Source organism: Lolium rigidum, chromosome 3, assembly GCF_022539505.1.
Source record: "Lolium rigidum isolate FL_2022 chromosome 3, APGP_CSIRO_Lrig_0.1, whole genome shotgun sequence".
Taxonomy (NCBI): domain Eukaryota; kingdom Viridiplantae; phylum Streptophyta; class Magnoliopsida; order Poales; family Poaceae; genus Lolium; species Lolium rigidum.
Genome location: NC_061510.1, coordinates 45,397,711 through 45,425,572, shown reverse-complemented (window position 1 = coordinate 45,425,572; position 27,862 = coordinate 45,397,711). Strand labels below are relative to the sequence as shown.

At 44.7% G+C, this 27,862-nt stretch overlaps 1 long non-coding RNA gene across 3 annotated transcripts; it reads right to left on the bottom strand.

The window, feature by feature from the left end:
• Positions 1 to 19,493: 19,493 nt before the first annotated feature.
• On the bottom strand, positions 19,494 to 27,147 carry LOC124701525. 3 transcript variants are annotated; one of them, XR_007002087.1, is made up of 8 exons: positions 26,694 to 27,147; positions 26,489 to 26,608; positions 25,789 to 25,899; positions 25,568 to 25,663; positions 25,372 to 25,458; positions 24,737 to 24,881; positions 22,573 to 22,659; positions 19,494 to 21,758 (listed from the first exon to the last, which is right to left on the bottom strand). It is a non-coding gene; the product is annotated as an uncharacterized LOC124701525 (long non-coding RNA). The 3 variants fall into 3 exon arrangements; XR_007002089.1 differs by having other exon boundaries at positions 19,494 to 21,749; XR_007002088.1 differs by having other exon boundaries at positions 25,568 to 25,653.
• Between the last annotated feature and the right edge of the window lie 715 nt (positions 27,148 to 27,862).

Here is a 27,862-nt window from a genome sequence, read left to right as displayed (position 1 = left end):
ATTTTAGCGCCTCTGGTGGGGGAGCGTTTTCTGGCCATTGCCGCGCTGCATTTTAGCGCTTCTTTTGAAAAGAAACCTTTTTCTTACATTGTCTATATAAAAGGATTTCGGAGATTTTTGTAGTTTCGGATGTATATATATATATATATATACACACAAAAAAGTGTGCAAATACATTTAAATTTATAAAAATTAGTGACATTGTTGTTTTGTAGACAGACGCATATATAGACGTCTGAGATTTATGTAAATCTAGATGTAGATACATCTAAATTTAGACAAATCTCAGATATAAATATATTTATAGAGAGAGGTAGTAAGAAAAAGAAGAAGTTGTAGGTAACGTGCTACGAATTCACTTGATTTATACTAGATAGAAAGTAGAGTAGTAGTAGCGTGTTTAGCATAATCGCGCACGAATCAATGAATTCGCGCGCGTGCACTCGTACAGTACATGCATGCGATAGAGCTTTGGATTATTTTAAAATTTAGGTTGAAGATTTTGTAAAACAGCTATGGTGCGAAGGATGAGTATGCATTAGCAAAGTGATGAGTGAGTAGGAGAACCAACCTGAGGTTGGGTGGTTAGGAGGATGATTAGATCTCACCACTGCAGTTCAAACCCGGCGCTTGACATCCGTGTGTCTCATAAAAGCGGAATATTCATTTAGTGGGAGGCGACGTTCCCAGATTGGCAGTGGCGCCTGTGATGACTTCGTTAATTTCAAGATCCAATCCGCCGGCTCAGTCTTCCGGAGGTGCTCATAGGGGTAGGGTGTGCGTGTGTGCGTTCATAGGGGTGAGTGTATGCGCGTGTATGTGAGCGCCTGCATTTGTACTGTGTTTATCAAAAAAAAAAAAAGTGATGAGTGAGTAGTGTAGAGCTAGGGACGTGCGTGCACGAGTGTATGTGTGGTTTTTTTTTTTTATAGCTGATGTACTATGTGTGGATTAGTAATTGGGAGGGACTGCATGGATGGATTGAGATGGGCTACTTGTTTGTGTGGCGTGTCGATTCGCATGCAAAAGGAGCTGGCTGGACGGAGTTTTTGTATGCATTAGCAAAGTGATGAGTGAGTATTGTAGGGACGTGTGCGTGTGCACGAGTGTATGTGTGGATTAATTGCGAGGGACGTACTCGATCGATCGACCGATCGATGGGCTAATTGCGAGGGACTCGATCGATCGATCGCATGCAAAAGGAGCAGGCCGGCCGGAGAAGGAAAGTCCGCGCGCCGAGGCAGCAGATGGACCCACGTGCACGCACGCGTCGCCGGTCCCCGGTACGTAATTAAGCAGTTTTGCTCTGCTTAATTAGTATATTTCTTCTTTTTCTTTTGGACCGAAATGAAACGTCCCCCGCGCGCATGCATCAACCCGATCGACTAGGAGTTGACTGACTCTTGACGCGGGCGGGGCGGGGCGGGGCGCAGATATGGATGAATGGATGGGACCCCATTGGGGGCATTTTGGCGATTTCCTCCACGCGCCCGCGCGGATGAACGTCCCGCTCCCGCTTGCTGCTGCTGGTTCGATCAATTACCCTGCCTCATCCAACTCACTTTCATTTTGACCATCATATTCTGCAAAATTAATCGAACCAAGTTGGTTAAAAAGTTTAGAGCATCCAGTAATAATCCTATCACACTGGCCGGTAAATCAAACGATGTGAGAGGTACGTACCTCATGACACGATCGGTTTCGCAACGTACATAGAGTGACCCTCGCAAGTAGGCGGCGCAGGCAGGTTGCCCCTTGAAAGATCGATCGACAGCGGTGCGACCGGAGGGCTCGCCTTCTCGACTAAAACTCCTCTCCTCCCATTTTTGTGACACCGACGAGAAGACACGTATGACGAGCGTAGACGACGGCGGCCATTCTGACTTCAACTCTCTTCGACCGAGAAAAAGATGAGGGACCGAGAACACTTGATAGTGCGCCGACACGGAGGGATCAAACACGAGGTAGTTGCCGTAGTAGTCTCCCTCCGTCGCCAAGCGTGGGGGAGGGCATGGCGGCAAGGGCGCCGCCCATCCCTTGGCGGGGTTGGCCACGTATTTGGCCGCCGTCCCCCCCTCCTGAGTCTCGTCTCGGAGCAAGAGAAGCCCGTTGCAGTGATCGATGGGCTGCCAGGCGTCGGTGGCGAGCAAGCGTTCGAAGTTGCTGATGATCGTCGAGGGGCGGGAGAAGAATTCCGGGTACAAGTGCCCGTTGAAGTGGATGATGATGCCGCCGAGCGAGAACGGGAGCAGATCAGCGCGCAGGAGGCCGCGCGTGTCGATGGCGGCGTGCCAGGCCTTGCAGACGCGGCGGCACGCGGCGAGCCGGCGCGGCTCGAGACGGCCGAGGACGTGCGCGAGCACGTCGTCCGGCAGCAGCCGCACCAGGTCGTGGTCGCCCCCCGGCTGTTCCGCTTCCGCCTCCCCGTTGCTTGTCATCAGGCCTGACCTTGCCTGTACTTGGCGGCCGGCGTAGCGACCTACTCTGGTTCTTTCTTCGATTCTTGGACTTCTGATCGGAACTTCTGTTTGTTATTGCAGGAGATCCCATCCGGATTGGAAGTTTTGTATCAGGCGCGGTTCATGAGAGGCCGGAAAAGAACCGACCTTAGAGTGCAGACAACACGAGGAGAGAGCCGAGAAAACCAGGCCCAACAGAAAAGAGGCCCAATCGCACTATTGTGATTTGTGAGTACAGAGAAGGTCAGCCAGCCGAACCATTGCGATTTGCGAGTTCGGTGAGAAAACTCCCTTCTTCCTTACATTGCCTCGGTTTCATGCATGTTTTCAAGTCTTGAGATGACACATACGTCCAACCTCGGTCGATGTGTTGTGTGCGTTTTAATTTCTATCGTAGCATATATAATCTGATAAATCGCAGACTACCTAGCCCCACCACGATAAATCGCAGAGTACCTGGCCCCACCATGATAAATCTAGACCAAACAAGGTGTGTCCGGAAAAGAGGCAATGATTTCCATTTCGTCAAGCAAGCTGACAAAATCATGATATCTTGTTGAATATAGATTTTCGAAGACTTGGAACTTTGAGGTGTTTAAATGATAGGCCAACCCTATCTCCATCGACCCACCGAAGAAAACTATCTCCATATGTGGATGAATTTAAGTATATCCAAATATCCCGGACCACGTGCTATGGTCATTTCTTTATCGTGAAGGGCATTATCACACTCAAAATTCCCAATCAATTTTCTCGTCGGGTGGTTTAGAGTTTCATTTAAACTACTGGCCAGTGATTCCTCATTTGTCATCTAAAATATATTGATCGAGGACCCTGAACGGTAGTTAATATCTTGTAAGATCCATGGTCTGTGAACATGGTTATTATTGACACGACGGGGTAGCACGGGCTCAAGGTTGTTGTCATGCTTTCGAGCCCACTACATATGACCACATGATTCGTCAAGGATCTAAACTTGAAGCCATCGATCAACAAGTGGTGCAAAGTATACCCCTTTTCAGGTCTTCCTAGATAATGTTGTGAACAATACCCTAGCCTGAGATCTCCTGCAAGACCTACTGGTGGTTCAATTACTTGGAATTTATTGTTCAATGATGATATTTTGTAATATTGAACCATTGATCAACACTATGATTGAACACTATAGAAATTTTTACGAAGGATTATTTTGCACTATATTTCACGGAAATGATCCGTTAAAACCGCTTGGACCTAATCGTTTTTTCATGTGACATTGCAATCACATGTTTTTTAAATCATGTGAATCAAAGAAGCCCTTAAGATTAATATCACCAATCACATTAGAATAATGAAGATGAAAGGTATTTCCAATCGGAACTTGTCTATATGAAAGGCGATCATCATCATGTGTATGCTCTTCCAAAAAAACACAACATGTGTATGCGATCTATTTCCTTTCATGAACATGAACTTCAAGATTAACTATTTCTTGGGCACATCTCGATCAAACAAGGTGTGTACGGAAAAGAGGCAATGATTTCCATTTCGTAGGGCAAGTTGACAGAATCATGATATCTTGTTGGATATAGATTTCCCAAGACTTGGAACTTTGAGGTATTTAAATGATAGGCCAAACCGATCTTCATCGACTCACTTACGAAAATTATCTCCTTGTATGGATGAAATCCAAGTATATTTAGATATCCTGGACCACATACGTTGGTCATATCTTTGTCTTCGAGAGCATCATCACCGTTAGAATTCCATTCAAATTTCTTGTCAACTGGTGTAGAGTTCCATTTGAACTTGTGTCTAGACAACGATTCCTCGTTGTCATCTGCAAAATGATAACGGAGTATAGCACCAGAATGGTAGTTAATATCCTGCAAGATCCATGGTCCGCGAACATGTTGATTACTAGCACGGCGGGGTAGCACGGGCTCAAGGTTGTTGTCATGCTTTGACACCCACTTCATATGACCAGATGATTCTTCAAGGACCCAAACGCGAAGCCATCGGTCAACAAGTGAAGCAAAGTATACCCCTTTTTCTGATCTTCCTAGATAAAGTTGTGAATTATACCCAAGACTGAGATCCCCTCCAAGACCTACTGGTGGTTCAATTACTTGGAATTTATTGTTTGATGATGATATTCTGCAAAATCAAAACATTGATCAACATTAATAGAGTATTTAACATAATATAGTAATCATATATCGAGGGTAAATCGAATTATGGGACTTGTACCTCATAACAAAGTCCTTTTCGCAATGTACAAAAAGTGATCCGCGCCAATTGACGGCGTAGCGTTTCCCCTCCTTGCAAAATTGAACAACGGTAGTGAGCCTGGCTGGCTCCCCTTCTCGACTAAAAGATCTCTCCTCCCATCTTTGTGACACTGACGAGAAGACACGCATGATAAGTGTAGACGGTAGCCATTCTGGTTTCTCTGGTACTTCTATCTTCCTTGTAAAAAGATGGGGGACCGAGAACACCTCATAGTGCGCAGACACGGTGGGATCAAACACGAGGTACTTGTTATAGTAGTCTCCCGGCGTCGCGAAGCACGGAGATGGGCATGGGGGCAATGGCGCCGCCCATCCTTTGGCGGGGTTGGCCACGTATTCGTCAGAGCGCCGGTACACCTTTTTTCCGTCATAGCTCCGGTACGCTGATAGCAAGAGAAGTCCACTGCAGTGATCGGTGGTCTTGCCCCAGGCATTGGTGGTGAGCAGGTGTTCGAAGGTGCCGCTGATCGAGGGGCACGTCGGCGTCGAGGGGCGGGAGAAGAATTCCGAGTAGACTTGCTCCCTGAATTGGATGACGATGCCGTCCAGCGAGAGCGGGAGCAGGTCAGCGCGCAGGAGGTGGCGCGTGTCGATGACGGCGTGCCAGGCCTTGCAGACGCAGCGGGACGCGGCGAGCGAGCGTGGCGCTAGACGGCGGAGGACTTCCGCGAGCACGTCGTCGGACAGCAGCCGCGGCAGGTCGTGGTCGTCCCGCTGCTGGCGATGGTTCCACATGCCTTGCCTGTTCCGTACTCGGCGACGGCAGCTACGACCTAGTCTGGCTCTTGGCCTCCTCTCCTTGTTTGTCTGAGATCTTGATTTGAGCACCCGTTGTGTTTTCTTTTGACATGGTTCCTAGTTGTACCCGTGCAGGAGATCTGCTGCTCTCCGTTTGACTTCTGCAATTATCCTGGTATCTACAATTGCTTGTTTACGTTTTAAATTGGAGAGCACTTCAACGTCTCTACAGTCCTGCGTCGAATAGAGATAGGGTTCCATCTCAAAAAAAGAATAGAGATAGGGTTCTAGAAAATTTATTGATTGTTAAAAAGTTGTCGGCAATTTTAGAGGGTCGAAGCGTACCGCGGGCAAGCAAAATAATTCTACGTCGTTGGTTGTTACTCCGGGGCTGATTTAGCGAACAGAAAAACTAAGTGACAATGAAATTATCCAATCGTCGCTGGTTTAGTACAGAAGGTTGACAGCGAAAATATGGTGGAGCACCTGGGTGCCAGCGCACCTGGTTTCAAATTTTTTGAAAAATGCGATTTAAATATTTTAGAAAATTTTGAAATAATTCACGTTTGTATATGATACCTTGATACTTGCCTGTGCAAATTTTCAAGAAAAAATACGACCGTATGTGACCTACACAAAAAAGAGAAAACTGAACTTTGTTATACTATAAATAGTGTACGTGTACTTCTTATAATGTCAACAGTATGATTTGTTATTTTTGTGTAGATTACATACTTTCTTATTTTCGGTTCAAACTTGTCATGCCCATACCTGAATACATTCTCTACACACATGATTTATGCCGATTTTTTATAAGTAATTTTAGTATTTTTTAGAAATTTATTGTTGAAAACGGGTTCTAGCGCACCCGAGAGCCAAAAATCTGCGTCAGGTTGACAGAGCATTATATAAGGACTTTTAGGTCGCTGATTTACGGTAGTAGGCAACATTAAAAAGGTCGGTAAACATAACGGATGTTGTTTCTATTCCAAGCAATCCAAGCAAGTAACGGACGTTATTGAATCTGAAACCAACTGCAGGAGAGCGCTCATCCTTCTCTAATTTTTCCACCTCCCACATCAATTTCCTCGTGCCTCCGACGAGTCCGGGTCCAACCGTCTCCCGAGCTGCGGCTGCCATGTTGCCTTCATTGGCGAGCTAGCGCAGGTGCGGTCGCAGCAGTTTTATGGACCATCCCATAGGTGCACCCACTCGTCGCCGGCGCGGCGGTCCTGGGCCACCGTTGCCACGATTCTTTCTATGTGAAGCGTTTCCCTTCTTCGTGCTTTTTCCATTTTTTCCAAGCGATCCAACAGAGGATCGAATTTCATTATCGGCGAGATAACGAAACCATGTTCAGGTAGTTTTACAGGAAACATAAAAACAGAAGGGAAAAGCGCTGCCCTACTGCTAGCGTTCAAACGAACAGCAACCAAAACTAATACTAAGGAGTCTTATTACATGACCCGTGAAACTGAATTCCACCGAGAATCAAACCAATAACAAAAGGAACACCCAAGCATCAAGACAGTATAAATTATGCAACATCCAAAAGGATCCCAAAAACACTATCTTTCAACGCATTTCTTCAGGTGATATCTCCAGTATCTTTGTCATCCTGAGGTTTCTTATCTTCCCGGCGAAGAGTAGGATTAGGGCCAGAGTTCCCAGGTTCAGCACCCCCTCCCGTCGATGCTAGTCGCACGAGGTTGTCAGCACCAGCTTGGATATATGCAGCGTCCTTCTCCCCATGAAGCCCTGCCCAGTATTTCATAAACATGACAACATAATTAATTAGTTCACAAGGGGAATTAATCAGCTTATTTTCGAAGCAGGCTCTATTTCTCAGTTTCCATATAGCCCAACAAATTGCTGCCAGGCCAGCAATCTGTGTGTTGCTGCTGACAGGCACAAACTGCAGGAACCAGCAGAAAAATTGGGAGGAACTCCTAGGACGTGTAGGAGAGCCGATGACAGTTGCAACATCGCTCCTAACGAATTTGGCAGCAGCACAACCAAAGACCAGGTGACTGATAGTTTCATGCTCTCTATAGAACTGACAGAGAGGACTTTCAGTCCAGTTACGCCTGATCAAATTATCCTTGGTAGCAATGGCATTATGCCAGATCAATCAAAGCCAAATCTTGATTTTTAAGAGAATTTTGCTTTTTCATAAGTGGCGAAAGGATCTATCCATCCCATTGATGCAAAGATGCTTATAAACTGACTTAACAGAAAATTTGCCTCCTTTAGTCTATTTCCAGAAAGGGACATCTTTTTCCCGACTCAAGGTTATCTGATTCAGCAAGGCTAGTAACCCATCTCTCTGCATGATCAAATCAGGTGTTAACCACTTCCTGAAGGAGAACACCCAGCCCTTCTTCGTGCTTTCTCCATGCCTAATCATTGCTCTTTGTCCTCTCCGGTTACTCTTGGTGACGTGGAGAGATTTGATAACGCTGTTGGACATGAGTAAAACACATAGATGGACATGAATCACCGAAACACCAATGGACGAAGGCGCCCCTGATCACCACTAATGTTGGAATGGAGTGCTATACCAGTCGTCGTTTCCTGCATATACTTACTTGGATATGTTTTAACGATACCACTATTATATATTCTTTTGATTCTTCTCTAAATAGGAACCACCGATTATATAGTGAGAAGCCCCAAATCGCCCGTCACGAACATGAGAAGTGGGCGATCCAATTTTAGGAATCTGCATTAGGGAGATGATCTTGTAAACTTGCTACTCACTTATATTTACTTAATTACTCCCACCATCCCACGAAATATGCATGTCTTAACTTCTTCTAAATTTGGATGTATGTGGCATGTCTAAATGCATCCAAATTTAGATAAATCTAAGATACTTTTCATGAGACGGAGGGTGTATTATTTAAGTTCTAATCACCTACAACAATAAAAAGAAAAGTTGTTGTAATCATATCATGCACTGTATCTACCAAAAAACACAAGAAAGTTTATATAACCCATAACGATAACAGAGATCGACGCTATTACTTAAACATGAACATTTTGTTCACTTATGTCTTCGTGTCAACAAAATGTTCACTTATGTGTTACACTAACACACATGGATATTATGACACAAAGTTTAGACCACCAAAACACAACTTAATAAATATCAGCAAACTAATGCATGCATTTAGCCTTCATGTAATTCTTGGATTGGAAAACAATCATCGGCAAACTAATCTCATGCGCTTGGTCTTTTTGTACTTCTTTTCGATGGGCCAGCCCCATCAGTGTTCATCGCCTCCATTGGTACATCGGAAAGATTCTTCAAGTACTCTGCAAGAGTCTTGTATTGTGTCCTATCACAAGCCTTTCGTGCGCTGAAATGGGATATGCCATCGACATGTTGTAGAAGGCTTTTGTAGGATGTGTCCATCACCTTAACGTCAAAAGGATATCGATAGCTCCTGCACCGGTACTTTGTAGGTTCCATCCTCTAGGAGCTTCCGTATTTTCTCGTAATGGGTATACTCATCATAGTTGTTCACAATATCATCAGAGTAGTTTTCTTGCATGTGACACACGCAAAGCAAGGAACCAAATTAATTCAAGAACTCATGGACACCAACATTATATGCATGCGTTCCAATTTAATTGGAGTATAAAACCCATTTCTGACCCATAGGGAGTAACCATACAAGTTGAAAGAGAAAAAATGATTTTAGAAAAGCTACTCCCTCCTTCCTGCAAAGGATGTATCAATTTTGTCTAAATTTCATGTATCTGCACACTAGAACATATCTAGATACGTGCAAATCTAGATAAAAATGAGATTGTCAAGCTTCATGCACTAGCCAACGCAACCAAAATTCCAAACTAATGGAAATGGCTGGTATAATCCACTTATACATTATACAACGAAGACATCTTTTTAAGACAAAGGAAGTACATTACATGTTTACCTAAGAAATAATAATAAGGTGAACATAATTTTAATAGAGTTATTAAATAAACGAAATAAAATAAGAAACAGGCATAACAAAATGCTAGGAAACTATATACATACTAACCCTATGATTAAATAAATTATGTCGACAACTGAAAGTGGTGACAGATCAAATTGATATGGACAAAGGCAACTATATACAATTAAGAGGTCCGTATATTGAAAATTCGACAATTGAAAGTGTCCACAAAATTTCTAATTAAATCAAAATTAAGGGGTATAAATATTGTCACTGCTCCGGTAGAAAAATCCTAGCAAACAGGCTCTTCCATTGTGTTACAGGGTTACCTCTAACCGTTGTTTCTATTCATTTGTCTCCAATCACAACCGACAGATCAGAGCAATGGAGAAGCACAACCCGAGAATTTATAGTTATATTGTTAGAATAATATATAGATGGGTGCAGAAGGGTTTGTGGAGGCCTCGTTTCCACACTACAGTTGATCATCCAGCATGGAGGCGCATAGTTTAGCGAGTCTAGGTTTATTTTTACCTGTAGGGTGACATGTTTGGTTCATCGATCCGCCTTATGGCGTTTGTCTTCCTCGTATTTTGATACTCCCTCCATTTTAAGATATATGGTGTATAGCTTTTTTCAGGAAAAGTCTCCAAAATATAAGGTATATTGCGTTGGATTACATGTGAGGATATCGTTTTAGGGATTTTCTTGTGTTTTCTTACCTTTTGAAAACTCCTCCATTTTATCATGTCAACTATCTAGGGTCAATCCCGCCAAAACCTTGTGTAGTTTTCTATTCATGTGTGTTTCTTAATTTTCGTGCCAAAAACTATACACCTTAAATCTAGGAACAGATGGAGTATAATAAAGGGGATATATGCTTCTAAACAGAAGGTGTTTATTGATCGGTATGTTCACTATACTCTTCTCTTTCTACCAAGAAAATTTGAATTATTTACTAAAAATGTTAAACCACTAGATTAGTAATTAATAACATATTCATTATGAAACACATGCACATTTTTTGGACATAACAAAAGAATTTCTGTGCGCAATTTTTTCACTTATCTTTGAAAAATGATTGCTTGTATGTCTAAGGGCCTGTTTGTTTGGGCTGGAGCTTCAGCTTATACTGCTTTTGGATCCCAAAAAGCACAAGCCCAAACAAACACCAAATAGTTAGACCAAGGCTTATACAAGCGCTTCTTTCATTTGTACTGCAAGCCCGCAAGCTCCTCTCGACGTGCTTCCTGCAGCTTGTCGCCGCTTCTGAACCCTCCCGCAAACTAGTGCCATCATAGTTGCACATATTTACAGCCCAAATACCACTAGTATATAAAGCTCCAACCGTTCACAAATTTTCCCCAAATCCCCACCGCACTCTCAAATCCCCCCGTTATTCCCGAACAGAACGAGAGGAGAGGTGGCTAGGGTTCCTGCCGCGCCGCCGGCCCGCCGGCCACTCCTCCCGCGCCGCCGGCCCGCCGACGCCTCGTCCCGCGCCCGCCGGCGCCTCCTCCCGCGCCGCCGGCTCAACGGCCCCTCCTCCCGGCTCGCCGGCCCCTTGTCCCGCGCCGCCGGCTCGCCGGCCCCTCCTCCCGCGACGCCGGCCCGCCGTGCTGCGCCGCCGACCGGCGCTCACACCGCCCGGCCCCAGACTCCTCCCCCCGTCGACGGCCGACCCGCACGCCTCCTCCCCATCGACGCTCCATCGACCTGGAGCTGCTGCTGGACCCGACCGGCTGCTCGGAACGTATCTGCTAGCTGTTCCGTGTGCATGTGATTTAGGGTCGATTTACAAGTGATTTTGCATGATTTAATCTTGTTGTTGTGTATGTGCTGCAAATTATACCCTGCTGTTACATGTGTTGGATTAAAAATGTGATTCTTGTGTATGATATATATGTCCCTGGTGTAAACATTGCGGATGCTTTGATCGGAGATGTTTAGCTAGTTTGGTTACAAGGACTTGTCTTGTATCACTTAATTATCATTTGAGAACCTTGTTTTCTTTTGTGACCCGATATATTAGTAATATGGATGCATATTTTGTTACCATCTCTGTCTAGCTTTATTTATTTTAATAATTTTTCAACAAGTACAAAATTATGTGTACCATAAAAAGTGATAAGTGCTACTATTGCTAGCACAAATTGTAATTAGCTTGATCTGATCTGATCAGATCAGTACTTATACAACATCATCAACATACAGGGGTACTTCAGCAGCTCCATGTCCACAAGCCGTTCTAAAAGCAGGTTGCCAAACAGCATTTTTGCATTTCACCAGCTGTCCAGCTCCAGCTGCTTCTCAGATCCTACCAGCTTCAGCTGCTTCTCGTTCAGCTGCAGCCCAAACAAACAGGCACTAAAAAAAGTTCACGGGTTAATTTTTTATGTTTATTTCCTAAATGTTGATATGTCGGAAAAAAGATAATGGGTCTAAGAAAATCATGGATTCAAAACAATTGTTTATTTATGTGTTTTTGAAACATTATATGAACGAAAAAAAGGTTTGGACGTTGTTGGTCTGAAAAATATTCACAAGGATCAAAAATTGTTCCCAGATTCAAAAAATCTCCACGGATCAGAAAATGTTCACTATGTCACAAAAAAAGTTCATGGTTCAAAAATTGTTCACAAGGACATTTCTCGTGAGTTCAAATAAATGTTTGCGGATGCAAAATATGTTTCTGAATTTGAAAAATATTCATTTATTACTCAAAAAAGAAGCCAAATAAATTAAAACAAACATGGGAAAGAGAAGCAGATGAAAAAGGAAAAGAAAAGTGTGAAGCACAGAAAAGAAAGTAAAGAAGAAATGGAAAAAAATTTCCATGTATTCCTAGAAAACACAGGGGAAAAAAAGAAAGGATAGAAATAAGGAATAGGACGCCAAAAGAATGAAAAGCTGCATAACGGGCAGCGGGCCGTGACCTGTCAGCAGTTTGACGTGAGCGAGTACACCCTAGGACTTGTCTTGTCTCCATCCATGGATATTTTCTTAGATATAAAAGGCTAAATGTCCAATGTTAAATTAATAATGTCTTTAACGATGAGAAGCTTTGGTGCTAAATTCAGCTTACAAAATCGAACAATATACCACGCAAACTAACAAATAAGCTACAACATGAAGCGCGAACAACATGCACAATTATTATGAAGATTATGCAGAATCTGAACAACAACATCGTCAGGCCCGAGCTCACCCAAAGCTAGAGCGAACCAACGAACACACACGCCATCAACATAACTCCCACATCGCAGGCAACACCACCAGAGGCCGCCCACCACGAGAAACCAACGCTACCCACAAACCAACATGCAGCACTAGGATAGCTCCACAAAGGAGCAGAGCACGAAGCAAACTTTGCCGAAGATCACCAAACGAAAAGACAACGCCATCCGAAGAAGCACCGCACTTCAGCCACAAAACCATCAAAGAGCCGCACGATGTGAGCTCCAAGACGGTGTCTTCAAGAAGAGCACGACACAAGAGCACCGCCACTATGCAATCTAAGGATCTTGGGTTTTCACCCGAAGCATAAGGAGGACAGAGAGAACCGCAACGATGTCTTGAAGAAGGGAACAATGTCCACATATGCCGACATCGCGGCCTACGGATTGGTTGAGGATTTACCCTCGGCATGACCCCTCCACCTCTAATACAAGGAACAGGTCGCCGCCAAGACGACACCCGATCGAGCCACCGTAGCAGCACACTGCTAGCTGAACACCACGCAACCCTCACGACAGTGGCACCGGCTAACACCCGAGCCACTGGTTTGCCCGCCAACCAACATGGCTCCCACCTTCCAGGGCCTCTGACCCGGCTTCCAAACTCCTCGTGCCGTCGGACTAACTAGAAAACATGAACCACCATGGCAGTAAGGGACCCGACCCAAACAAACATGGCCTTGACGGCTTCTGCACCCACACCACCACGCAAGTTCCATATAACCCTCCTGCTTGGCGCGCTGGAAGCACCGCGGTTGCCACCGACCCTAGAACATGTCCTGAAAATGATGAATTAACTTTTTCTAAATTTGCATGTATCTATGCACTAGAACACATCTATATATGGCACTCCAGATGAAGATGAGAATGTCAAGTTTCATCATGTACTAGTGAACGCAACCAAAACTACGATTTTTAACTGAAAGTACATTACATTTTGGCCTAAGCAATAATAATGACATGAAAATAATTTCAATAGATTTAGTAAAAAACTGGAATGAAATAAGAAACAAGCATAACAAAATGCTAGGCAGCTATATACACATACTAACCCTATGATTAAATAAATTATGTCGACATCTGAAAGTGGTGACAAAGATCAAATTGAAATGGACAAAGGCAACAATATACATTAAAGGGGTTCGAATATTGTCAATTATATTGACAATTGAAAGTGTGGACATAGATTAATTTCCAATTAAACCAAAACTAAGGGGTCCAAATATTGTCACTGCCTCGGTAGAAAAATCCTAGCAAGGGGTTGCTCCATTGTGTGAAAGTGTTAGCTCTGTGAAACAGTTGCTTCTGTTCAGCTGTGTTGCAGAGCAAACGGGTCAGATCAATGGAGGAGGACACCCTGGGAACTTATAGTCATATTATTAAAAGAATAAAGATGGGTGCAGAAGGGTTTGTGGAGGCCTCGTTTACACATCTGAGTTGATCGTCCAATATGGAGGCGCATAGTTTGGTGCGTCTTGGTTTATCTTAACCTGTAGGGTGACATGTTTCGTTCATCGATCCTCCTGACAACGCTTGTCTTCCTCATATTTTGATAGAATATAGAGTGGTCGGATGATTTTAAACAAAACGTGTTTATTGATCGGCTTGGTCTGGCCACTTAAGAGTATACTCTTCTTTTTCTGTCAAGAAAATTTGAATTATTTAATAAACAATGTTAAATCACTAGTTTAGTAATTAAGAAAATATTCATTACAAAAAATGAGAATTGCTGGTTTTTCCAGGTACAGAAAAATGTTCACTTATCTTTGAAAAATGATCGCTGGTTATTCTAAACAAAAAATGTTCACGTGTTCAAACAAAATGTTTGTGTATTTTTTAAATGTTGACGTGTCTGAAAAAGGTTAATGGGTCTGAAGTTTTTCACGGATTTAAAAGGTTTTGTTTTTGTGTTTTTGAAAGAAAATAAAAAATGTTTGCACGTGGGATAAAAGGTACAGAAAATGTTCATGGTGTCAGAAAGAAGTGCATGGTTCAAAATTTTGTTCATGAGGAAATTGTTCGTGAGTTAAAAAATGTTTTCCGGTGCAGAAAATGATCTTGAATTTGAAAAACATTCACGTATTACTAAAAAAGAGCGAAAAATAAACAAAAAACAGAGGGAAAAAGAAGCGGAAGAAAAATGGGAAGCACAAAAGGAAGTAAAGAAGGAATGGAAGAAAAAAGGAAAAAAATGTTTCCATGTATTCCCGAAAAACACCGAAAAAGAAGATTAGAAATAGGAAGCGAAAAGAATGAAAAGCAGCATAACGGGCCTCGGCCTACCAGCAGCTCGATGCGAGCGAGTACGCGTAGGGTGCGATGGAGGGGCAGGTGAGACGTCTCGTCGGCGCTGCGCAGCCTCCACGCGTCGCCGACGTTCGCACGCCACCGCGCGTTCCCGTGCTTTCTTTCCGCCGTTTCTAGCCTTTTCCTGCGCTATCTTCCCACCTCTTCTGGCGACGCTGACGTCAATAAAAAGCCTCCCCCGCTTAATGGTAGCCACCACAACCGCCGGCACCCCTTTTCCGCCGCAAGCGCAGCCCTCGTCGCATACACACTACCTGCGCAATGATGAACCGCGCTGGTGCCGGCCAGTTCCCTCCACCATCCTCTCCACCACCACCTCCAGCACCGCAGTTCGACGTCGACCCGGAAGCTAGCGGTGAATGAAGTGTGGGAGGAGGCGGCGCTGGCGGACACCATAGCGGTGTTCGACGCCGCCACGGCGGAAGAGGCACGGCGGTGCCGGGCGGAGGAGATGGGCGAGCGTGGCGTGCAGAGCGGGAGAACCTGCACATGGAGCGGAATCTTGATACGTCCAATTTGCATCACTATTTTATATCATAATTTGCTGTTATTTATTGATATATTTCATATTTGGAGATGATACTTATGTTATTTTATCTATTTTGCATGTTTCATGATTATTGGAGGATCGCGCACCGGAGCCGAGATTCTCGCCGGAAAAAGCACCGTCAGAATGCAATATTTCGGAAGATCAACAATTGACGGAAATTATACGAAAATTCCTATTTTTCCAGATGACGAAGGGAGCCAGAAGGGGGAGCTGAGGAGGGCTGCCATGGGCCCCCCTCACAGGCCGGCACGGGCCCTGCCCTGGCCGCGCCGCCCTGTGAGGAGGGGGCCCACAGCCCCCTCTCGCCTCCTTTTCTTCGCGTACTCCTTCGTCCCGAAAACCTAAGCCAGAGGGGTACGTCGAACAGAGCCACAGCCGCCTCTGCGGGGCGGAGAACACCAGAGAGAAAAGAGCTCTCCGGCGGGCAGGAATCCGCCGGGGAAATTCCCTCCCGGAGGGGGAAATCGACGCCATCGTCACCGTCATCGAGCTGGACATCATCTCCATCACCATCACCATCATCTTCATCATCATCACCGCCGTCTCCACCGCTGCACCTCGTCACCGCTGTAGCAATTTGGGTTTGATCTTGATTGTTTGATAGGGGAAACTCTCCCGGTGTTGATTTCTACTTGTTATTGATGCTATTGAGTGAAACCGTTGAACCAAGGTTTATGTTCAGATTGTTATTCATTATCATATCACCTCTGATCATGTTCCATATGATGTCTCGTGAGTAGTTGGTTTAGTTCTTGAGGACATGGGTGAAGTCTAAATGTTAGTAGTGAAGTATGGTTGAGTAATATTCAATGTTATGATATTTAAGTTGTGGTGTTATTCTTCTAGTGGTGTCGTGTGAACGTCGACTACACGACACTTCACCTTTATGGGCCTCGGGGAATGCATCTTGTACTCGTTTGCCAATTGTGGGGTTGCCGGAGTGACGAAACCCGAGCCCCCGTTGGTATATCGATGCGGGAGGGATCGCAGGATCTCGCAGTTTAAGGCTGTGGTTAGATTTATCTTAATTACTTTCTTGTAGTTGCGGATGCTTGCAAGGGGTATAATCACAAGTATGTATTAGTCCTAGGAAGGGCGGTACATTAGCATAGGTTCACCCACACAACACTTATCAAAACAATGAAGATTAATTAGCCGTATGAAGCGAAAGCACTAGACTAAAATCCCGTGTGTCCTCGAGAACGTTTGGTTAATATAAGTAAACAAACCGGCTTGTCCTTTGTGCTAAAAAGGATTGGGCCACTTGCTGCAATTATTACTCTCGCACTTTACTTACTCGTACTTTATTCATCTGTTACATCAAAACCCCCTGAATACTTGTCTGTGAGCATTTACAGTGAATCCTTCATCGAAACTGCTTGTCAACACCTTCTGCTCCTCGTTGGGATCGACATTCTTACTTCTGCTCCTGAAGCCAACGGACACAAGGTTCCACGGCATCACACCGGAGAAACCAAGTTATCCATTGGGGAAGATAAATCTCGACGTTCAGTTTGGAACTCGAGAGAATTATAGAATCGAGAAGCTGGAATTTGAAGTCGTGGATTTTCCGTCGCAATACCACGCTTTGTTGGGACGACCAGACATACGCTAGGTTTATGGCAGTACCACACTATACATATCTGTTGTGGAGATTGCCTGGACCAAAGGGACCAATCACAGTTAAAGGAAGCTTCGCCTTAGCCGACAAGTGCGACAAGGATTTTCATCGGTTATCAGAAACTTTCGGGATGCAAGCTGAGTACTTGGCGTGCAAAAGTATGACTGATTACGACGTATTGCCAGACGTTGGAAGGCCAAATAAAGAATCAACTTTCAATACCGAGAAAAATTCAAAGGAGGTGCAGATTCACCCGACAGACCCGAAAAAGACGACATCTATCGCAATCAACATGGATATCGCATATAACATAATCTAGTAATCATATATCGAGGGTAAATCGAATTATGGGACTTGTACCTCATAACAAAGTCCTTTTCGCAATGTACAAAAAGTGATCCCCGCCAATTGACGGCGTAGCGTTTCTCCTCCTTGCAAAATTGAACAACAGTAGTGAGCCTGGCTGGCTCCCCTTCTCGACTAAAAGATCTCTCCTCCCATCTTTGTGACACTGACGAGAAGACACGCATGATAAGTGTAGACGGTGGCCATTCTGGTTTCTCTGGTACGTCTATCTTCCTTGTAAAAAGATGGGGGACCGAGAACACCTCATAGTGCGCAGACACGGTGGGATCAAACACGAGGTACTTGTTATAGTAGTCTCCCGGCGTCGCGAAGCACGGAGATGGGCATGGGGGCAATGGCGCCGCCCATCCTTTGGCGGGGTTGGCCACGTATTCGCTGGAGCGCCGGTACACCTTTTTTCCGTCATGGCGCCGGTACGCTGATAGCAAGAGAAGTCCATTGCAGTGATCGGTGGTCTTGCCCCAGGCTTCGGTGGTGAGCAGGTGTTCGAAGGTGCCGCTGATCGAGGGACACGTCGGCGTCGAGGGGCGGGAGAAGAATTCCGAGTAGACTTGCTCCCTGAATTGGATGACGATGCCATCCAGCGAGAGCGGGAGCAGGTCAGCGCGCAGGAGGTGGCGCGTGTCGATGACGGCTTGCCAGGCCTTGCAGACGCAACGGGACGCGGCGAGCGAGCGTGGCTCGAGACGGCGGAGGACTTCCGCGAGCACGTCGTCTGGCAGCAGCCGCGGCAAGTCGTGGTCGTCCCGCTGCTGGCCATGGTTCCCCATGCCTTGCCTGTTCCGTACTCGGCGTGGGGCGCTACGACCTAGTCTGAATCTTGCTGGACTCCTCCTCTCCCAGAGGACGCGTTCTAGTTGCCGGTCTTGGGGCCCTCCGGAGCCGCCGCCGCGCGAGCCGCCCGGAAGGGGTCACGGGAGGAGACTTGGATCTGTTTTAATGATAGATCTTATTTTCATTGTCGTCAGGTCGTGGTCGTCCCGCTGCGGCACGACCTACAGAACTAAGCTTCGGTGTCGCCCAGTACGGAATCAAGCTGGCACGCATGCGCCGCCGCGTTGGCCAGGGCCGCGGCCGCCGAGTCGATGTCGCATAGACCGGCGTCTGCTCTCCTCTCCTCTTCGCTTGACTTCTGCAATTCTTGACGTGAGCGAGCACGCGGAGGACAGAATCCCGTTCAGAGATAAGAATGTGCCTCTTCCAAAGGGAATCACCTTGGACAGAATCAAGTTCAGAGACAAGAAGGCGTTACGACCTACAGAACCAAGCTTCAGTGCCGCCCGGGACGGAATCTAGCTGGCTCGCATGCGCCGCCGCGTTGGCCAGCGCCGCCGCCGCCGAGTTGAAGTCGCGTAGACCGGCGTCTCCTCTGCTCTCCTCTGCTCTCCTCTCCTCTCCTCTCCTCGACAAAGATCAAAGTCGAAGTCGCACGCGCCCCCGCACGCGGTAAGCTTCACCTCTTCTCATATTTATAGGCAAACCGCCAAGGCACCGAAATTTCGAAGGAGAGGTAGGCGGGAAGGGGCACATACCACCGGATAGATTTTCGCTCTCCCTTCATCTCCTTTTTGATGTTGAGCGGACGAGATGCTTTGTGCCGCGGATCGCTGAGGTGGAGGGAGGGCAGTCTCGCGAGGCGTCGTAAATAAGGCATCGTTGAGGTGGAGCTGACCAATCTACTAGTCGTTCAAGTCACGGTCTCTGGAGGAGGCATCGTTCTCGTAACATGTGGGACAAAGTAGTTGTATTTGCCGTAAATCACGCTGAACCATATATGATGAGATGTAAGCAAGTAACGATAGCTCTAACCAGATATGAATCCCGTGAATCACTCCCTGATTATTTCCTGGATTTTGGTGAGATTGTGGGCAAGAGGGAGAAGGGAGATGTTGCTAATCACTCCTATACGCCGGCTCTGTGGGTTTTATACCGTATATCAGTATGATTATACATGAACGTCGAAACCTTGACTTCAAGCACTAATAGATCAAGCAGCTCATTTCCTAACATCAAGGTTCATATTGCACTGAAATATATATGCTCTTACAAAATGTACTGTATCAAATACTAGATAGACGAACCACAATTTATACAGTCATGATTCCTCAACGCTCACAGCACAAACTCTGCAACACCAAACTGGACAGAAAAATACAAGGAATCCTGACAACCAGCGAATAAGCCTAATGCTGTAGCCAATGATTTTGGGAAACAAAGCAGCACACTCAACTCAAACGGCTAAAGGCCCGATCAAATGCTATCTACTTCTTTCTCGTCCATGCCGCTCTCCCAAGACAGCACCTTGTAGCTGGGCTTCACTTACTAGACGCTCCTCTTCCAGAGGCATGGTCACACGCATCAACGGACATGCCAACATCATCGCTGGCCGACATTGGTCTCTTACTCTCGGCTTCGGCAGGGAGGCTCCCATCACACAGGTGAAGATGGCCATTCAGACTTCCATCGGTTCCAGGTGCAGGTGCTTATCTTGAAACATTCAGAAACAACAACAGGTCATGTATAGAGTTGCACATAAATTTTGGATATGCAAATATTCAGAGCAGCATGCTTTTTATGCATTGGAACCCAACTGCCTAAATTATTCAGAGCACAAAAATGGAGTTCAGAAACAACAGCAGGTCATGTATAGATTTGCACATAAATGGATATGCAAATATTCAGAGCAGGTGCTTATCTTGAAACATTCAGAAACAACAGCAGACCATTACTAATACAGAAAAATGCAACGATCAACTTGGAACCCGACTGCCTAGATTACCTGTATGTAGAATTGGCTTCAGAGTTTATGTAAGCAAGCAAAAACACTTGAACCAAACATGCATGCCAGTATGTAATTTAACCAAGCAGAGGTTGGCTTCATCGATATCACTAGTCATATAGGAAACACAAGATGAGCTACAGCAGCACTTGTCAGTGCGATGGCCAAATCACATACACAGCAGGAGCATATATTTTTGTTCTAACACAACATAACCGTAACTGTGCAAACAGAACTTTTCTCTTTAGTGCAAGCATCTAATAGTAGTACTGGCTTTTAAGAACAACACTGAAAAAATAATCACGACACAAGATTGTGCAGCATCGCTGGATTAAATTTTGTCTAGAATTCTGCACATGCACAAAACATCCTACCAGCAAAAAAAAATTCTGGCAACAGATCACCGCGACCGGAATGATGTCCAACTCCAGAGCAACTACCATTTGGAATCAGAGCTATCGCACATGCATATGCAGAGAAGGCAGTAAGCACAACTACGCGTGCAAGATGACATCAATCAAAAGGATAATAGCTTAATACATGCAATTAAATTAATCGCATAGTTACGTACTGCAGATAGTTTTAGCAAGACACATGCATACATACAGTACATATAATGAGATACTACATATCACCTAGGTGTGGTTTAATCCCAATTTACCACCACTAGCATTTATCAAGCATGCAAGCAAAAGATGATTAAATCTTAACAGTACATGAAGAGAAACAGACACATACTATTAATTAAGCCAGTATGATAGAGCGACAAGCAAACAATTTTCCTACGACCTTCAATCGAGAAGAGGAGATGCATCACATACTACTTCACTCCAAGCTCACAAACACTCGCATGCATACACCACCACACCAACTCAGCTAGTACTGCTGCATAAAAGGAACTCACGTAAAATAAGTAATTTGCAATTCAATTATCTAAATCATACAAACCACAACCAAATCATCCAGTTATTAAACCGCTATATGACTGCATCCGCCAGGACAGTAGAAAATAGAAGTATTTGAACCCATATATTCAAACTCTACTCAGTTTAAGTTGTAACTGACAAACTTGAGTTACATTTAAATCAATTGAGCTTATTTCAAACCAAAACGGAGTAAAGCTTCTGAATTTTGACTCAATTTGAATTTTAGCTTAGTAACGGTACAAATTCACCTATATAGAGCACAAGTTAATTAGGTAGTACAAACCAGTAGCTAGGTGACCAAATCCCAGCTATAAATAAACCTTAACATATCAACACCATGGCTCAATGCCAGGCTACCAATCGAGATCATCACAGAACAATGGGGGAGAGGAGGATGAAGCAAATAAGCAAAGGCTTACTAGAAGGGAACCACCAGCGCGCCAACCACCATGGTGTAGCACATGGTGACTATGTCTCCTTGGCTCCTTCCTCCAAACAATGCATCAGGCAGCAGCTCCAGGTTCCAGCTGGATGCCATCTAGTTCTCCTCCTGGTTGTCCTTGAACAAAAGATCAACGCTGATGGTCAGCTCTAATGCAAGTTTATTAGCAAAAATAAATTTGGAAATGAGGATTTAGCCACGCTAGGAATGTTTGGATACTAATTGACCAACTACACAAAGACAATAATCTGGCAACAACTAAATCAACCTTTCAATAATCAGCATCACATCTACATCAATAAGATAGCAAAAACATTTCACCTTAGGCAAACATTGTGTTTGTTGGATCACAAAACAAGCAACCACTTTGATCTACTATCCCAGCTCGGCTCCAACAAGTGCAAATACCCAGAAGTAGCAATACAAAATAAGCAACTAGTGTCAACACCTACTAAATCAAAAACCAGCAGCTAGAACATCACAACGCAAGGTATAGCTAGCACTAGAAGGTCACTACAAGCCAGCAGTAAGCTCATGTCAAATGAGTTAGAACATTGCTTCTTGCAGAGCTCAGTTATACATCATGCAACAGGTGCATTTGGACGATAAATAGAGAGATAGACATGAAAGAAGTAGATGTGCAGTCATCCACTACTCCATCTAGGTGTTCTTCTAAACAACAGTTTAACACTTCTCCTTCAAGAAGAAATCAGAATATACTCCAGATCAGGAATACACCTCATCATGAAATAGTGTACTCCCTCCGTCCATAAATAGATGCCAAAGATTTGTCTAAATTCGGATGTATCTATACACTAAATTGTGGTTAGATACATTTAAATTTAGATAAACTTTTGGCATCTATTTATGGACAGAGGTAGTACAAATAGAACAGGAGCTGGGTATGTTTGGATCAAATGCGGAGGTATACCTTCAGGAACAAAACCGCCTACTCCAGCTTGTCATTCGCTCGTGCTGCGCTGGCATACTTTTCCTGGGAACAAAGCCACAGAAGGCACTGCACAACACTAACAAGATAAAGCTCTATCAGATAGCATGGTGATATCTAGAACATCTTGGAAACTGGCGTAAACAAGAAAACATGTCTCTCAAGAGGTTCAGATTGACTTTCATAAGCTACACAAAGTATGTAGAATTGGCTTCTGAGTTTATGTATGCAAGAAAAATCACTTGAACCAAACATCATGTCAATATGTAATTTAACCAAGCAGAGATTGGCATCATTGGTATCACTAGTCATATGAGCTACAGCAGCACTTGTCACTGTGATGGCCAAATCACATACAAAGCAGGAGCATATATAGGGCTAGACAAAAAGCTCGAAACTCGGCGAGTTAAATGAGTGCTCGTTTGCTCGACTCGTTTGAACTCGGCTCGTTTTGTTAACGAGCCGAGCTGAGCAGCAGTTTTTGCTCGTTAAGGTTAACGAGCTAAACAATCGAGCCGACTATGTTCGTGAGCAACTCGTTAAGATCGGTAACAAGCTAGGCTTCACCAGTTTTGACTGCGAGTCACTTTAATTATCTCAAATATTTGGCAGGAAGGGGCCAAGCAAAATAGTGCTCTTTAACCATGCTTGAAACTCCTATAGTAGGATCTAAAAACCTATGCTTCCGCTCTTCCGCACCAGGCAATGCACACATGTTTTCTTAGCATTGCATCCTTAACGATCCTTAACGAGCTGCTCGCGAGCGCTCGTAAGAACATAACGAGTCGAGCCGAACAATGATTTCAGCTCGTTATTATTAACGAGCTTAACGATTCGAGCCTTAACGATCACGAGCTTAACGAGCCGAGTCTTAATGATCCGAGCAGCTCGTTAGTGCAAGCATCTAATAGTAGTACTGGCTTTCAAGAACAGCGCTGAAAAAATAATCACGAGACAAGATTGTGCAGCATCATTGGATTAAACTTTGTCTAGATTCTGCACATGCACAAAACACCCTGCCAGCAAATAAATTTTCTGGCAACAGATGCAGCACAACCAAAATCATGTCCAAGTCCAGAGCAACTACCATTTGAAATCAGAGCTATCACACAGGCATACGCAGAGAAGGCAGTAAGCAGAACTACTCTGAGCTATCACACAGGCATACGCAGAGAAGGCAGTAAGCAGAACTACTCTGGCATGTCAAAACCTTTCTTTTTTCACTTTACATCCTAGCCTAAGGTAGGAAATTAGCTCACCCAAGTCAAAGATAAATATGGCAGTCCATGCAAGGTGACATAAATCAAAAGGATAATAGCTTACGTACTGCAGATAGTTTTATCAAGACACATGCATACATACAGTACATATGATGAGATACTACATATATCTCCTAGCTGTGGTTTAGTCCCAATTTACCACAACAAGCATTTATCAAGCATGCGAGCAAAAGGTGATTAAAGCTTAACAGTACATGAAGAGAAGCATACACATACTATTAAATAAGCTAGTATCATAGTGTGACTCCTTTGAGGAGCTATTCCACGGGACACCACCATGAGACAAGCAAACAATTTTCCTACTACCTTCCATCGAGAAGAGGAGATGCAGCACATACTACTCCACTCCAAGCTCACAAACACTTGCATGCATACACCACCATACCAACTCAGTTAGTACTGCTGCTAGCCATATATATCAAATGCAGTAACATTAGCCAAACACATGCTCACAATATGTAGTTTGCAAATCAATCATCTAAATCATGGAAACCACAACCAAATCATCCAGTTATTAAACCGCTACATGACTAAATCCTCCAGGACAGTAGAAAATAGAAGCATTTGAACCCATATATTCAAACTCTACTCAGTTTAAGTTGTAGCTAACAAACTTGAGTTAAATTAAATCAACTGAGCTTATTTCGAAACTAAACGGAGTAAAGCTTCTGAACTTTGATTCAATTTCAATTTTAGCATATAGAACACAAGTTAATGAGATAGTACGAACCAGTAGCTAGGTGACCAAATCCCAGCTATAAATAAACCTTAACAGATCAACACCATGGCTCAATGCCAGGTCACCAATCAAGATCATCACAGAACAAAGGGGCAGAGGAAGACGAACCAAATAAGCAAAGGCTTACTAGAGGGGATCCGCCAGCGTGCCAACCACCATGGCGTGGCACATGGTGGCTATGTCTCCTTGGCTCCTTCCTCCAAATGATGCATCAGGCAGTAGCTCCAGGTTCCAGCTTCCCTGGATGTCATCTAGTTCTCCTCCTGGTTGTCCTTGAACAAAAGAACAAAGCTGATGGTCAGCTCTAATGCAAGTTTATTAGCAAAAAAAAATTGGAAGTGAGGATTTAGCCACACAATAGGAATGTATGGATACTAATTGACCATCTACACAAAGGCAATAATCCGGCAACAACTAAATCAACCATTCAATAATCAGCATCACATCAATAAGATAGCAAAAATATTTCACGTTAGGCAAACATTGTGTTTGTTGGATCGCAAAAGGAGCAAGCACTTTGATCTACTATCCCAGCTGGGCTCCAACAAGTGCAACCAACCCACAAGTAGCAATACAAACTAAGCAACTAGTGTCTACACCTACTAAATCAAAAACCAGCAGCTATTAGAACATCACAACGCAAGGTACAACTAGCACTAGAAGGTCACTACAAGCCAGCAGTAAGCTCATGTCAAATGAGTAAGAACATTGGTTATTGCAAGCTCAGTTATGCATCCTGCAATAGGTGCATTTGGTCAATACCTAGAGAGACAGACAGGAAAGAAGTACATGGGCAGTCATCTGCTGCTCCATCTTGGTGTTCTTCTCAACGACAGTTTAACACTTCTCCTGCAAGAAAAAATCAGAATATACTCCAGATCAGGAATACAGCTCATCATGAAATACTGTAGAAATAAAACAGGAGCTGGGTATGTTTGGATCAAATGCGGAGGTATACCTTCAGGAACAAAACCTCCTATTCCAGCTTGTCGTTCGCCCGTGCTCGCTGGCATACTTTTCCTGGGAACAAAGCCACAGAAGGCACTGCACAACACTAGTAAGATAAAGCTCCATCAGATAGTATGATGGTATCTATAACATCTTGGAAACAGGCATAAAACAAGAAAACATGTCTCTCAAGAGGTGAAGATTGACTTTCATAAGCTACACGAAGCATACCATTGCAGCAAAAAGGGAGAAGCAGCTTAGTAGATGGCGAGATGGAGGCATGGTGCCTATCATCTAGTCCTCCACAGCAATGCCACTTGCCACAGCAAGTATCCCTGTATCCTATAAAGCCAACAAAGAACTTTGAGGGTAAATACATAAGGCAGCAAAAAATTTACAGTAAAAACTACAAGTACTTCATGACAGATTAATACGCCATACAATCAGATCCTCTATAGGTATTATACTTGGTGGTGTGATGTGCCAGGAAACATGCACGTACCAAAAGGTTAAGCTATTTCAATGATTATTTTCCCCAATGAATCAAAACTCATTAAAAACTCTAGGCACATACAGTGGATACTGGATAGCATCCAGAAAAATGACAAGCTCTTGAGGCATTGCTTCAAGGAAAAGTGCAAAACACTAGCATTATTTGCATCACAGGTTAACACAAATGACCAGCTATAGAGATTACCATATATGCCTGATGCGAGGTAGTGAGATACACGGACAAATAAGAATCTTAGCAGTCAAGTTACTTCCAGGATTATTCTCCAAACTATAAAAGCCTAAGTACCAAATCTAGCGTGAGACAATAGCATATCCAAAAACATTACATGTCCAGCCCAATTCGTCCCTCCACCTTGTAACCCAATAAACCTTGAGCCGTTCTGCTCCATATGATTATCAGATAAGCATGTAGGGCAACCTGACTTGATGTCGATGCGATTGATCCGGCCGTCACGCTGGAAGAGGAGGTCGAGCTAAGAGTGGCCGCTGTCATAGTCTAGGTTCCCCACGAACACAGACTTTGCCAAGATCAGTGGCCCTGCAAGATCAAACTTTTGTAAGACCCAGGGCAGCAGAATCCAGCGCAGCACACTCCAAGATTCGGGAGAGATGGTACATCTCACCGTCTGCGCGGCGACGGCCTTGTCCCCGCTGAGCTCGTCTTAGGAGACGGCCAGGATGGAGCCCAGGCGCTACGCGCGGGCCTGCAGTTGCGGAGCGGCCTCACGGACGGTACGGGGAAGAAGGGCTCCCACTCGCCGGCATCGAGCAGCAGCATCGCGAGGACGCGTATGACGTACCGTTCAGCAGCAGCGGCACCCAACGCCTTCGTCCCGGCGCGCGACGCAGTCCGGCGACGGGGCTTGAAGGAGGAGGTGACAGCGGACGGCCAGGAGCGCCGCTTGTGAGCGGCGAAGCCCATGGCTGGCGCATCGGGCCAGGAAGGCGGAGCACGGGCGGCGGGGTTGAACGGAGGAGGGCCTGCACTGGGCGGAGGTCGTCGACTCATCTAGGGTTTCGGGGATGGAGTGAGGGGATTGGGGGAGAAGGGATTGAGTGGTGGGGGTGGCCGTCGTCGAGGTAATCTAGTGCCAGCGGCGGCCGGCGAGAAGGAGGGGAGCGGTTTCGACGAGGAAGAAAAGGGGATGAGTGGGGAATTTGGTGGATAGGATTTGGTTGGATAGTTGAGTTGGGTTATTTCCTCTTCGCGGGTTTCGGTCCAAAGTTCCCGCTTGGACTGTTCGAATTTTGGCTCAAATATTCGCGGTCTTTCTACTTCGGTGTTCTAAAAATTTTCATGTCCAAGACGCGGGAATAGTGGTGGGATCTCGAATTTTTTTGTATATGCGTGAAACTAATGGACGGTCCAGCGCGGGAATAATAGGTGGGATCTCAAAACTTTTAACGCCTCGCTATCGTGTGCCTTTCTACAGTATGATTTTGATTTCGGCTTGGAGTGGCGCGGGATCCCAAATTTCCAACTTAAACTGGATCAATATTTCTGCTCCTTCCCCGCAGCAGGATCCCGAAAAATTCACTCATACTACTACGGAAGCAAGCAACACCGTGTAAAATTGGCACTTCGATTATTCCTTAGCCTAAAGGTGATTCACGGAAAATGGCATTTAAAAACAATGGTATTTCACGAACCACTTTATAATGAACTTTATATAATTTAGAAACAAAGCATAACTTGAAATGTAAATCATAAGAGCATCTCTAGCATATACCACAAATGATCGAGCTGCAAAGGCGTTTGCCATATAATGCATCACGTTTTTGCGGGTCGAAA